Source organism: Silene latifolia, chromosome X, assembly GCF_048544455.1.
Source record: "Silene latifolia isolate original U9 population chromosome X, ASM4854445v1, whole genome shotgun sequence".
Lineage (NCBI taxonomy): Eukaryota > Viridiplantae > Streptophyta > Magnoliopsida > Caryophyllales > Caryophyllaceae > Silene > Silene latifolia.
Genome location: NC_133537.1, coordinates 189,418,094 through 189,433,126, shown reverse-complemented (window position 1 = coordinate 189,433,126; position 15,033 = coordinate 189,418,094). Strand labels below are relative to the sequence as shown.

At 39.4% G+C, this 15,033-nt stretch overlaps 1 long non-coding RNA gene across 5 annotated transcripts; it reads right to left on the bottom strand.

Moving 5' to 3' along the window:
* Nucleotides 1-681: 681 nt before the first annotated feature.
* LOC141623760 (uncharacterized) lies at nucleotides 682-15,018 on the bottom strand. Of its 5 annotated transcripts, none has more exons than XR_012533615.1 (5): nucleotides 14,682-15,018; nucleotides 13,088-14,495; nucleotides 12,242-12,284; nucleotides 10,223-11,843; nucleotides 682-988 (listed from the first exon to the last, which is right to left on the bottom strand). It is a non-coding gene; the product is annotated as an uncharacterized LOC141623760 (long non-coding RNA). The 5 variants fall into 5 exon arrangements; XR_012533614.1 differs by having other exon boundaries at nucleotides 10,223-10,319; nucleotides 14,682-14,992; XR_012533617.1 differs by lacking the exon at nucleotides 682-988 and adding an exon at nucleotides 9,906-10,119 and having other exon boundaries at nucleotides 10,223-10,319; nucleotides 14,682-14,995.
* Between the last annotated feature and the right edge of the window lie 15 nt (nucleotides 15,019-15,033).

Genomic DNA, 15,033 nt, shown 5'->3' with positions numbered 1-15,033 from the left:
GAAGAAACGGATTTGTCTTTGGATCGGAATCCGTGCGTCTTAGGCACGGGACGGTCGATTCAACGGTCTCTGCCGGGCATCTTTGGGGAAGAAGCACGTCTTCCGTAGTCACGCTGCCAGGCGTCTTTGAAGGAAGACGCACGGATTGTCGTGCTGGGGACGGGCGGATTCAGGACAATCCGCACGGATTGCTCCTCAGTCTTGTTTCTTCTTCTTTTCTTCCCTTTTCTTCATAAAATCCTTGGGGATTTCCATGGGGATGCAAGGATCTTTCCTCAACATTGCTCATCTACTATAATATGTACAAAGGCCTTCTAATCTTGTCTCTCCTTGATGCTTGGTCATTGAATTCAATCAATTTAGTCTCATTTTGCCATGAAAATGCAAGGTTTGCACTCCTTTCCTACCAAGGACACAAAACCTCAAAGAATATGCAAAACAAAGAACTAAAGACAATAAATGACCCAAATATCCACTAAAAAGCATGGGAACAAGGCTAATTCGGGGACTAAATATGCGCTAATTATGGTCACATCAACACTCATCTACGTTGCTAGATACACATCTCAAACAAGAGATACACACCTTCATACACTTTTTTACCTTGCTAGATACACATCTCTTGCTAGCTAGATATACATCATTATACGCGGTCCATATTAGAGTGCAACATAAGAGCTATTCCAAGAAAATTTCTCATCATTTATTTGTCAAAAAAAGCCAACTGTGTAGGATTTACGAAATACTAATGTAAACAACTACTGTCAAACATTAAGCTAAGCAACGAACGAATTTCTACTCATAAGATGCTTTCAAAGAGTTTCATAAGCTATAACTACTGCTAAATTCTGCTACCAGAGTTAGAACCAAAATTTACAACTCATGATAATCCGAAAAAACTTTAATTCGACATCCTTCCGGTACCCTATCCAACGACCTATACATCTTTATCGCACAACTCCTCTGCTTGCACATCAGCATGAGTTTCCTAATCAAAGAACAACAAAGTATTTAGGTGAGACCCTATATGAACAAGGCGTAGTTCAGTAACAAAAAAAAAAAAAAATTGTATCATATTCATAGACAAGCTGAAATGCTCAAATCGTTATAAACAAAGGGTGGATATGACTAGTATTCAAAAATTGACCTCATTCAACTTTCACATTTTAAAAATTAGAGATGGGGTTTGTCCCTTCCGGGCTAGTGTCTTTTTCTTTCGCCAATCACTTATTAGGCAACCGGTTAACCTCTAGACAATAGCTTTTCGGGGTGATAGTCACTCTGTCTCTGGGCGGTTGAATTCACAACCGCGTGGGGGCCCAATTCAATGGATCCCTCTCCAAAGCACATCGAAGTGGTACGCCTCCATCAAAATAACTAAAATTCTCAACATTTTAATATTTCATAACATTTGAGGTTTCCTTGGCAATAAATTACTTCCACATACAAAATCTTTGAAATGAGCACTTCAAACTTATTGATAGAAAGTATTTTTGGGTTGCCTTACCACAAGGTCAATCAAGGTTACCTAGACAAGTTAACCAAGTCCACATCGCATCACGGGGTTGGAATAGGTGACTCACATGCAAACCCTTGACTAGGCTTTGGGTCATGAGTCAAAAGACACTAGTATGACACAATCTAGGGTGTTTTACAACCATTCTAGTAGGCAAAGTCTTAAGTTAAAAAAGTATTTGTAATGGCTTAGTTGCTCTTGTCAAAGTTCTCAATTAGGCACTTTTCAAAATATTTCATCTCAATGCAACTATATGCCATGATGCAACTAATATGTGCATCCTAATGCAAGTGATTCTACCAACTAATATGACATATAAACTAAATGCAAGTCCTAAGTTCACATTGTTATACCGCATCAATCAAAATAAAGCCACATAGTCATTAACATAAAGAGGAAAAAGGAGATTGGAAAGATCATACCATGCGGTCTTCATGATCCTCATGCCTCGGATGTGGCGTAGTCAATCAATGTGAACAAGGATAGAACAAACACAATATATACAATAATATATACACGACTACACTACAAAAAGAAATGAACTTGTTTTTGGTTTTTCCAATTTTCAAATTTTTATGGTTTTTCGAAATTTTTCAATTTTTTTGGATTTTTGAATAAAAGTTAAGTTAGAATTCCCCATCCCCACACTAATATGGGCATTGTCCTCAATGGCCAAAATGATGGGAAATTATGCAAACATGATGCATGAATTCTATACTAAATGCAAGCTACACTAATCTACACTACATGATGCATGGTTTTTGTTTATGATGGGGAGGATAATTTAGATTAACTCCCGTTGTGTATGCATGTACTTCCCCAAACCGATTTAGACATTATTGCTAATGTCCTAAGGTTGGGTGTAGTTCATGCACACACTATGCAATGCAAGAAACTAAATTTTGTCATTTTGGATTTTGAAAAGGTGGGAACAATAAAATGAGAACACCTCAATGGGGCCGAGGTGTTAGTCCTCTATGGTGCTAGGACTACTCCAACAATGATCAAGATTAATAAAATACAAGTTAACAAAACACAAACTTCTTTTCATGAAACTTGAAAATTAAAGAGAGGAGATGAGGAAACTTCACTTAAACTTAGGTGGGTGCCTCTCGCCCGCTCCACCTAGCTATGAAGTAATCCTCTAGAGATCGGCATCATCTCCTTCTAGATCGCTATCCCATATCTCCTTTGATGCATCACTCATACTTGGGTCCATGAACTCGTCCTCTTCACTTTCAAGCTCCACCGTGTCCCCTCCGCAAGAATTGTTGCTTCCCTCCTCTTGTCTCCCGTTTGCTCCTTCATTTGCCCTCTCCGAATTGGGGAAGAGTAGGTCCATTTGAGCCTATGAGGGGAATGCTCCTTCCTCACTAATATTTCCCTTTTGAACCATATCGTGGTATTGAGGATAGAGTGCATAGTAAATGTCCACGTTGGTTTCGTATTGGCGGAAGTGCAAATCTTGTAGAATTCCCGTGACAAAGTCGTCACGGGGAAGGATGAAGGGGTTGGGATGGTTATACGGTTGATAAGGAAATGGGTAGGGAGGCACTTTGATCTTCTCATCTTGGGATTGTTGCTCTTGTTGTTGTTGTTGGGGATTTTGATGTGGTGGTGCTTGTCTTGGTTAGGTTGGGTTTGGAGGGATGAGGTAGGATGGGATTGGAGACAAAGGTCCTCTTCTCGGGGAAATTCGTGGAAGGCCGGTCATCGGTAGATATATCGGATCGCTTCCTTTCGTTAACCACTTGATCCGCTTATCAACCCCCTCAAGGGTTATCCAATGATGATGAATGAGAAGAAGATCTTCATTTACCCTCGTGTTTCCCGAAAGTGGAGCATACTCATTATTCTCGTTGAATCTCGGATTGAAATGCTTCGCAAGCCTAGTCATGAGTCCTCCATTCACAATGTGTTTCATTCCGTCATCATCACAATTCCTAAACTTTGCCCATTTCTCGAGTAACACTAGCGGTGCATTGAAGTGGTACGCACTTCTTCCTTGAATATTGAGGTAGGATTCCATAAACACAAGGTCTAATTGGTTCACGATCGCCAGATCTCGGCGAGCAAAGAGGGTGCCCGAGAGAAACCGGTAAGTGACTCTTAAGATCGGATTTTGGATATGAAAAGCAAGACATTCCTTGTTGTGTATGAAGTCCCAGCCGGTCATGGCCCTCCACAAAGGTTCAACACTGTATTTCTTTGGCTTCGATGTTCGGGTAGGCGTAACATCGAGTCCAAGCACATTTACGAATTCTACAGGGTCATCATTCTTGGGACATTTTCCAACCTAAACTCTATGCATATTGTTTTGTTCATGGTTGTAATCTTCAAAAAGCTCAAAAACTCAAGCACAAGAGATCGATAAGTATGCTCATACATATGGAAAAGGGTGGAGAGACCAAATACTTCAAAGAGAGCTTCCACTTGGTGATAAATCCCAAGTTTCCTCAAGGTATCATGACATAAAAACTTAGTGGGAAGAATGTTCTTACTTAGAAGCCGGTGGAAGACTAATCTTTGCACATCATTGACAAATTCCACATTTGAGAAGTCATCAAGCCTTGTAAGATCTACAATCTCTTCATGCTCCCTTCTTAATGTGTTGACATGGGAGGTAGAAGAACTTCCCCTCATCCTTGGTCTCCTCCTATTCCTAAAAGAGGATCTCCTTGGTGCCATTCCTTGATTATTGAGCTGGATTCTTTTGATTTGTGAAGGAATAAAGATGCTCCTTGTTGATTGAGTGTTGCCTTTGGAAACCCTAGAAAATTGGGGCTTTTTGATTTTTAGGGGTTAAAGAGTGATTTGGATATGCTTGGGAGTCATAAGGAGATGGGTTTTATAATGCAAGTGGAAGGAAGGGTGATGTGTCACTAAATGTGTGGTGGGGTGTAATTTAATTAAGAAAAGACGGGTAAAATCACCGTGGGAAGACGGGCGGATTCGAGCAGAAGACGCTCGGATTCAGGCTTCTCGGGACGGGTGGATTCTGGGTAAGACGCCGGATTCTCATCACGACTAACTTTCCAAAAATATGACGCCACAAAGACGGGCGTCCCGAGTCTAAGCCGCTCGGATTCTTTTTTTATCGGGACGGGCGTCTTCTGCAAAGACGGGGCGGATTCCTTTCCAGGGATTTTTCTTGAAATGCACAGGTAGAAAGACGGGCGTCTTTCTGCAAAGCCGGCCGGATTCTTCAGGACGAGTGTCTTCCCTTCTGAGACGCTCGGATTCTCCTTCAGTCCCAAAATCTTCAAATTCTCAGCTTAGCAGGACGGACGGATTCTTCCCAAGACGCCCGGATTCCAGCAAGACGGCCGGATTCCGGGGAACACGTACGGGTTCAAGCTGTGAGTTCTTCCTTTGACTTCCTTTCCCCTTATAGACGTTTCCCCACACTTGAAAATTGGTTCCTTCCTTCATTAAAAAGTCGTTAGTGACCCTCCCTCACTTACTCTCATGAAAAGAGCTTATGTTTATTATTATTAAAGAAATGCAATAAAATTATAAATACAAGTTAGAGGGTTAGTATATTTACAAGTGGTGGTTTAGGGAGGACTCCACCAAACTCTCCCTTTGTTGGTTATTTCAAGGATGGGAAGGCCCGAGGTAGGTGACCTCGACTTCTCCAATAAATGCTCCTTCATAGTATGGCTTCAATCTTTGACCATTGACTTTGAACTTGCTTCCATCTTCCGCCTTGAGTTCAAAATCTCCATATTTTCCAACTTCGGTTATCACATAGGGACCCATCCATCTAGAGTTCAACTTTCCCGGAAAAAGTCGGTAGCGGGAATTGAATAGAAGGACTTTGTCCCCTTTGTGCAAGGCCTTTTGTCTAATTCTCTTGTCATGGAGTAATTTCGTTCTTTCTTTGTAAATCTTTGCATTCTCATAGGATTGTAGTCGGAATTCCTCCAACTCTTGAATTTGAATCATCCTCTTTTGACCACTCAATTTGAGATCAAGATTAAGTGCTCGGATTACCCAAAAAGCTTTGTACTCCAATTCGATTGGCAAATGACATGCTTTTCCATAGACAAGCTTGTAAGGGGAGGCTCCTATGGGAGTCTTATAGGCCGTCCTATAAGCCCAAAGAGCATCATCAAGTTTTGTGCTCCAATCTTTCAGGGACTTGTTCACAACTTTCTCAAGGATTTGTTTGATCTCTCTATTTGAAACTTCAACTTGACCGCTTGTTTGAGGATGATATCCCAAGCCGGTTCTATGTTGGACACCGTATTTGGTCAAAAGAGATGCAAGTTTCTTCTCATGGAAATGCGTTCCTCCATCACTTATGATTGCTCTAGGAACTCCAAATCTTGGGAAGATTATCTTCTTGAAGAGCTTGGTGACCGTTTTGCATCATCATTTGGAGTGGCAATTGCCTCCACCCACTTTGAGACGTAGTCTACGGCCACAAGGATGTACTTATTCCCATTGGATGTCACAAAGGGACCTTGGTAGTCGATCCCCCAAACATCGAAGATCTTCACCTCTAGAATGCCCCTTTGTGGCATTTCGTTCCTCCAAGAGATATTCCCCGTTCTTTGACAAGCATCGCAATGAATGATAAATTCTCTTGTGTCTTGAAACATTGTAGGCCAATAGAAGCCCGATTGAAGAATTTTTGCAACGGTCCTCCTTGCTCCATGGTGCCCACCGTAGGGTGATGAGTGACACCCTTCCAAGATTCCTTGGACTTCCCATTGATGGATGCATCTCCGGTAGAGCCCATCGCTACACTCCTTGTAGAGATTTGGGTCATCCCAAAAGTACCTCTTCACTTCGAATAGGAATCTCTTCCTTTGGTTATGATTCAAATTTGGAGGGAGTACTCTTCCAACAATATAATTAGCATAATCGGCAAACCATGGGGTGATGTGCCTTTCGAGTTGTGTTTGAATGGCCATCAAAATATCGTCGGGAAATGAGTCACTGATCGGGGTTTCTCCATTTTCATCATGAAACCGGATCCTTGACAAATGATCCGCCACTACATTCTCGGCTCCTTTCTTGTCTATTATTTCCAAGTCAAATTCTTGAAGAAGCAAAATCCATCTCAACAATCTTGGTTTTGCCTCCTTCTTTATCAAGAGGTGTCGGAGAGCACGGAAATCCGAAAATACAATCACTTTGGATCCAAGCAAGTAGGAACGGAATTTGTCCAAAGCATAGACAATGGCAAGAAGCTCCTTCTCGGTGGTATCATAGTTCACTTGGGAGGGGTCAAGAGTCTTGATTATATAATAGATGGCGTGAAGAGCTCTTCCTACCCGTTGGCCAAGAACCGCTCCAACGGCGTAGTTGCTAGCATCACACATAATCTCGAATGGTAGTTCCCAATTTGTAGGTTGGATGATCGGTGCCGAGATTAGTGCTTCCTTGATTCTATTAAAGGCTTCAACACACTCATCAGTGAATTGGAATTGGGCATCTTTAAGCAAAAGTTGAGTGAGGGGTTTTGCTATTTTTGAAAAATCCTTTATGAAACGGCGATAAAAACCCGCGTGACCGAGAAAACTTCTCACCCCTCTAACATTCACGGGGGGGTGGGAGTTTCTCTATCACCTCAACTTTAGCTTTATCGACCTCGATGCCCTTTTCCGAAATCAAATGACCCAAAACAATTCCTTCATTGACCATGAAGTGACACTTTTCCCAATTTAAAACAAGACTAACATCTTCACATTTTTGCAATACAAGAGAAATATTATGCAAACATGAGTCAAAGTCCTTTCCATAAACACTAAAATCATCCATAAAGACTTCCATTATGGTCTCTAAGTAATCGGAGAAGACACTCATCATGCATCTTTGGAAAGTGGCGGGGGCATTACATAAACCAAAAGGCATCCTCCTATATGCAAAAGTACCATAGGGGCATGTGAAGGTGGTCTTATGTTGGTCATCCGGGTGTATAGGGATTTGGAAGAATCCCGAATACCCGTCAAGGTAACAAAAGAATTTGTTGGAGGCTAACCTCTCAAGCATTTGGTTAATGAATGGTAGGGGGAAATGGTCCTTTCTTGTTGCGGAGTTTAATTTTCGATAGTCAATACACATACGCCAACCGGTGATCATTCTTGTGGGTATTAGTTCATTCTTTTCGTTTGTCACTACCATGGTACCTCCTTTCTTAGGTACCACTTGGACGGGGCTAACCCACAAAGAGTCCGATATGAGATATATGATTCCCGCATCAAGTTATTTCATAACTTCTCCTTTGACAACTTCTTGCATGTGGGGGTTCAATATTCTTTGAGGTTGAATGGTAGGTCTATGGTCTTCCTCTAGATGGATTCTATGCATGCAAAAGTTGGGACTTATCCCCTTAAGGTCATCTAGACTATAACCTATAGCCTTCTCATGTTGTTTCAACACATCAAGCAATTTTCCCAATTGGTTCTCATCAAGTCTATCATTAACAATCACGGGTTTGGTCTTTGATTCATCAAGGTAAGCATATTTCAAATTTGGGGGAAGGGGTTTTAAAGTAGGAGTTTGTACCTCACTTTCCTCCTTTGGAGTTTCATTGAGAATTTGCTCCATCTCCATTAGACATTCCATTCTCATAGCATATTCAACTTGTTCTTCATTCTCATCAACCTCATCATATTCAAATTCCATGATGGGCTCCTCTTGCTCTTGAACTTGTAAAATATCTTCTAGGATGGATTGCTCATCTTCTATGGGTTGACATGCTTCCACAAGGATGTTATGCACCAATACGGATTGTGCATGAGTAAGTTCTTTGTTAGCTAGAGCGGCCTCAAAAAGATCCACCTCCAATTCCCAATACATATTTTTAGCCACACTTGCTTCCAAGGCTTCCAATGCTTGCATGAGATCTTTGAAGAAAGGTATACTTAAGTGGTCCTCTACAAAACAATCTATAAGGTCCATCTTGCAAAATATCAAACAACTTGAAAACAATTAGAACAAACCTTGAGAAGTTTTACTTCCCCAAGGCAAAGAAAGACACAACTAATAACAATATAAGAAAATCTAAATCAAGTTAACACCGTCCCCGGCAACTGCGCCATTTTTGGTCGGACTAAATCTTTTCGGTAACTTGTCGTTAGGAGCACCTAGACCAAAACACAATTTATAACTTCACAAACAACTCTACAATTAGTAAAGAGGCAAGTAAAGGTCGGATCCCAAGGGACGGGAATTGAGATGAGATTTCTATTGAAACTAGTGGTGTCTTAGGGGTGTCACAATTTGGGTTGATGTAGAAGGTCACTAAACTAAATAGAAATGAAAGTAAATAAGCAAGATGAATTGGAAGGGTTGTAAACAATTGATAAAAAGCACTAGGGTATCATGGGGTCATAGGGGAATCATGGGAATTGATCATACAAACATGTTCTCAAATTATAAGCAAGCAATTATTGTTGTGATGGATTGAGTTGGGTTATATCTTACAATCCTAGGAAAGTTTGGGTCCCGGAGCCGAATCGATTAGATTGTACAACACCTACAAGTCGACTTAGTCTTCCCTACTCAACAACATGCATGGTCTAATGAGACTCGAGTTGGTTTATGTCTTACAAGTCTCATTGAAAAGATAGGTGATGGGTAAAAAATGCAAGGATTCATAGGCTCGCATTTCATCAAACATAACATGTGCATAAGTTGAGATCAAAACAAGCAAGCAAATAAACCATGAAAGCATATTAATTTAAGCATGAATCATTCCCCATGTTGGTTTCCCCTAATTACCCATTAACCCTAGCTAGGTCACAACTCACTCATTATCATATTGATCATGCTAGCAAGGTTGTCAATCATACCAACAAAATGAAACATGATGAACAAATGAAAGTAATTAACAATAATTAAAAAGAGATTAAGAGAATTATACCTACTAATGATTCCAATAATAAAGCAAAGAATAAAAGAAGTACTTGATGCTTGATTGAGAGGTTGTCAATCTCCCAATAATAACCCAAATAATCTTCAATTACCCAAAATAAAGGATGAATAAAAGAGAGATTAAGGAAATAAAACTTGTATTAAAACTTGATTAATTGTTGATTACAAAACTAAAGAGAGATTTGATTGATATTAACTACTCTAAGAATTGATAAGAAGAACCTGCTCTTCTAATTAGACTAATGGGGTATTTATAGTGAAAATTAGGTGGATGCATTAGGGTTAACTAAGGGCTAAACTAGTAATTACACTTTTGAGATTTGAGCAGGGAGACGCCGGTATTTTTCGAAGGAAGGGCTTCTTTCTTTGAAACTTGAAGAAACGGATTTGTCTTTGGATCGAATCAGTGCGTCTTAGGCACTTCCGGACGTCGGATTCAACGGTCTCTGCCGGGCGTCTTTGGGGAAAGACGACGTCTTCCTGGTAGTCTTTGCCGGGCGTCTTTGAAGGAAGACGCACAGATTGTCGTGTTGGGGACGGGCGGATTCAGGACAATCCGCACGGATTGCTCCTCAGTCTTGTTTCTTCTTCTTTTCTTCCCTTTTCTTCATAAAATCCTTGGGGATTTCCTTGGGGATGCAAGGATCTTTCCTCAACATTGCTCATCTACTATAATATGTACAAAGGCCTTCTAATCTTGTCTCTCCTTGATGCTTGGTCATTGAATTCAATCAATATAATACTCTGTATACTCTATGTGTCTTATTGAAAAAAAATTGTATCATATTCATAGACAAGCTGAAACTATCTCCATACCTCTTCTTTCTGAGCATTATACTCCTCCATGGCTTTCTCATGTTCTGCCTTCAGTTGTGTTGCTCTGTCCTGATCTGTCCAAATACGTCAACTTTTCCTGAATATTAGATGCAATAACTAAATCAGTACCACAAATCAAATAAATTAAATATCTACCTGCAAAAATGGGAAGCTGCTGCGAAAGATTATGAAATACTGTTACGAGAGTCATTAGAAAATGAGGATGTGGGAAAGGCATTGTTTGATGCCCAAGTGAACCTTAAAAAGCAGCGTGGAAAAGATGTGTCAAACATGATCTATGGAAATGCAGTAATTAAAACCGAGAGCAGCGAATAGTTTAAAAACACAAACTATTCAATAAGACACATAGAGTATACAGAGTATTAATCAAGGGTAAACACACACTATTTTTGAAGCGACTATTGAGAGAGGGAGTTTGTTTTTGGTGTCATTTATAGCATAACTTAGTCGAAAATACAAAGATAATCCCACGATATAAGCTACTCCGTCTTATATTAAACAAAACATGACATATACGGAGTACTCTATTAAGTATTTGAGCAACCCACCATTATCTTCCAAGTTAAACGATGGACTAAAAGCTATGTTAGTTCGACACTTAATATGAGCTCACGTACCCGTGTCCGACACTCAACCCTTGGACATTGGTATGACACTAAAACACTTCATTTTAGACCAAAAACTTGTCAATTTTTCATAAAATAGGCGTGTCCGACACTTGGATACGCACCCGTGTCCGACTCTTCTAACCGAGTCAGAGTAACATAGACTAAAAGTCAATCAATCAATGCAACAACTGCAAGCAATATTCATGGTTGGTAATTTTATGCTATAAAGTGGCATAATACATGCTCCAATTTCGAGTTTTGTACACTTCGAATTTTGTACACTTCTTTTGTTCTAGCAATTAATACCCATTCATCCATTCATAGCGTAATATTCAAACAACTTAGCAAGTCAACTGCCAGCTTTGAGATACACCAGGATCACCAGATATATTTTAGGTTCCAAGGTACCACCTTATTGAACAACAGCAAAAGCAAATAGAAGTAGCTATAACAGCAAAACAGGCTTAACGTTATGTTAAAATTAACATCACGGAGCAAATGTGATCACCCTGAACATAAAAGTAGTTAAGCAACCAACACATTCCTGTAGAGTAAACTCCAATACACTCGGGGAACATAAGGTAACAAATTAAGTACTCTGTCGTTTAGTTTAGTTAAATCACATCTGAATCAAAGTCATTTGTTAATAGTAAATGAGGACAGGAGATTACGCTGTTCATAAAAGGCGTACAAACACAGGTGAATTGTCCTTCAATACCAGTTGAGTGAGTGAACAAATACAACAACCAGATTAACATAATGAACCTTGTCATCAGATTAAACGAAGGGAAGTGATACAGGTCCAGCTACACAAACCACAACACTTCAAACATAATGAGCCAAACATTAGACACAATGACATTTTACGGAACAAAATACCGATAACTAACCTGCATCTGAAATATGGTATTGTCGACTTGTCGTTGAATAGCACATAAAGAGAGGTTCCCAGACTTACCTCAAGAGTATAGTATACTTGGTCATAAAGATTCCTAAGTTTTGTAAAGATTGCCCTTGATCAGTAATCTAGATACACTCCCTACCCATAAGGAAGCTACTGCATTAATTTTTAATTAGCCTGAGTTGAATCAAACAAATGTATTTCGTGTGTCATTCTTTAAATTTACACCATTTTTTACATATTCGAAGAACTAAAGGCAATCTATAGTTAAATCACACTCTCTACGTCCCAATCATTTGTTTACCTTTCTTATTCTTTAAGAGGGGTAATATAATTAAATGTAAACAAATGATTGAGATGGAGGGGGTAATATATAACCTAAAATCAACATCCAATCAAATAGAAAACGAATCAATCCAGCCGGAAAATAATTCAAAGACACAACTCATTCATAACGAAAATAAATCTAGAGTTTGACTTGAAACATACTTTTTGTGCCTCTGAGCAAATGGAGAATTTTTCTCATCCTCCTCTGTTAATCAACACACACAAATGCAATATTAATTTATAATTACATCCATAATCATACGACGATTAATTGAAATCATTCATAAAAAAAATGAAAAATTTAATAATAACAGTTAAACCAAGAGACATCTTGGTGATGGTGGTGCCGGTGATGGCGAAACCAACGAGTAAAGGCCAGTTACGGTTCCACTCCATCATTTACATTCAGTAGTATATATATATATATATATATATATATATATATATATATATATATATATATATATATATATATATATATATATATCTTTGATATATTTTCTGCTGATACAACCACCAAGGACAGGGAAAGGGAGTTTCGAATGGCTCGGTATTGGTGGTCGATCATATCTGGGTCACTAGATGCAGACAAGCTTATCTACATGTAGGCGAGTGGAGGTTTGGAGGCACACAACCTTATCCACATGTAGAAACCGTGTCAAGAATTGCATCTAACAGTGGCATATGGACATACAAGTATGACATACTCGTATATGGGTCTCAAGGCCCCGAATGTTTGGTAATCTTACTGTATAAAATGCGAGTGCAAGTACAAGTACAAGTTTACTGCTTCCAGTATACTAGACCCATATTCTTGAATATAACAGTTCAGACCCAACTCCTAAAATTTTCAGATATCAAACGGTTGCTACGTCACAATTATAAGATTATCAACCACTTTAATGGGTAAATAAAAGCTTTATCCCACTATAATTCAAATCCAGTGAATAAAACGATTTAAAAAGCAAAAACAAACAATCAATACAATGAGACGGAAAAGGAGGATACCTTGGGAACGGTATTCAGTGGCCTTTTGATGAAGATCATTGGCAACAATGGCACCAACCTGAGTCTTGGCTTGGGAGACAGTGGCAAAGATTATGCAAATGAGCAATGCTCTTTGGGGTATACTCGAATTAGGGCACTTCTTTACCAACAACAACAAACTGAGACACAAGCCATGCTTTCACTTCCTGAACACGCCGGCATCGAAACCACTGCCCCTCACTTTGTTCCCACCCTCCCCATCACTCCCATATATCAATTCACTCATTTCCCTTCACTATTATTGAAAAAAAAAACAGAGGAGGATGAGAAGAATTCTGTTAGATACACATCCATCGTATGGTAGATACACTCCTTTACCTTACTAGATACACATATCGGGCATGCTAGATACACTCCTTTATATTATTAGATACACATCTATGACATGCTAGATACACATCTCTGACAAGCTAGATACACTCTTTTACCTTGCTAGATACACATATCTGGCAAGCTAGATACACTTCTTTAAATTTCGATCACACAATTTATCAACCAAATATCTCCCTACACAGTAATACTATAATAGTAAAATACACTCTCTAACATATAGTGCAATGCAATTACAAGTAAACCAACTAAACTTCTGCATTTCAGCAGACAACTTTACTTAAGTAAAGCAAATTTGTTCCTAGAACAAACAATGCTCAGCTTGAGGCATAGCTAACACAACAATAACATCAGAGCCTTAATCCCAAAATGATTTGGGGTCGGATGACATGAATCACACATAATCCTAAATGGCAATTATGCCAATCAGTAAATGATATGCATGGTTTAATCTTGATTTAAAACTTGATCCCAGAATTGTACGAGTTGGCCGAATCCCGAGCATTATACCATAAATGTGTACACAGCTCACAATATGTGACTCAAACATATCTAGAAACGCTCGCGAAATTGACTCATTACGACGATCAGCAAAGCAAAACCCAAACTACAGTAACATTGAATTCCTAATAATGGAGCTTCTTACCCGAAAACAGGAATCATCATTCCTCACCACTAAAGTATTTTTATTTCATATCTGAATCCTAAATCTTCAATAAGAAATCAATCCATAATATTCAATTTTCCACTAAAACACTTGCAATCCAAAAATAAAAACCTTCATCGCAAAACGACAACAACATAAACAACATTGATCAGTATAACCGTAAGCAAAATATACAATGAAGCAACACATAGCTATATTTCCGGTTCAATATGAATGAAGCAATACAAATATACAGTCGAAACCAGTGCGACGTTTTTATCACCGTCGATTCTACAACCGTCGTGCACCACCTTCATCTTAGCACGATACCAAACTGAGTTATACACCAGCAGCCTAGAATCGAGCCACCAAGCCCCACGTTGTGCTTCTCCTCTGCATTTGATTGAACCCTAAAAATGAACCTCATAACATCTATACGCCCCAGTTACAATTTCAATTTCGATTTCAAATTAAAATTAATCAATCAATCGCCATTAATGACCATCTTAAAATGTAATGATGATGGTAAGAAGAAATAAAGGGACTCAGAAAGAGAGATAGAGAGAGAGAAGAGTGTACCGATTATCGGCGGCTGCTGCTACGGGACGTCGGCCGGTGACTATTGTTGGTGGATAGGATACAAAGAGTTCAAACGGTAGTCGACCAGATCTGTGCCTCCATTCTTGATGAAGCGATGGCGGTGACGAAGTCTAGCCAGACCTCAGGTGATCGCCGGCGAAAGTATGTTGTGTGGGTGAGTAGGAGATAGAGGAGTAAACAATAATACAAGGACCCCAATTATTATACTTTGGAGGTTTAAGGACCTCAACATTTTTTATGTAGCTATGAGGACCTCTCGTAAACGTCCGTTACATTTTCCGTTTGTACTCACAACAGTGACATGCATTGATGGAACCAAGTCCAGAAAACG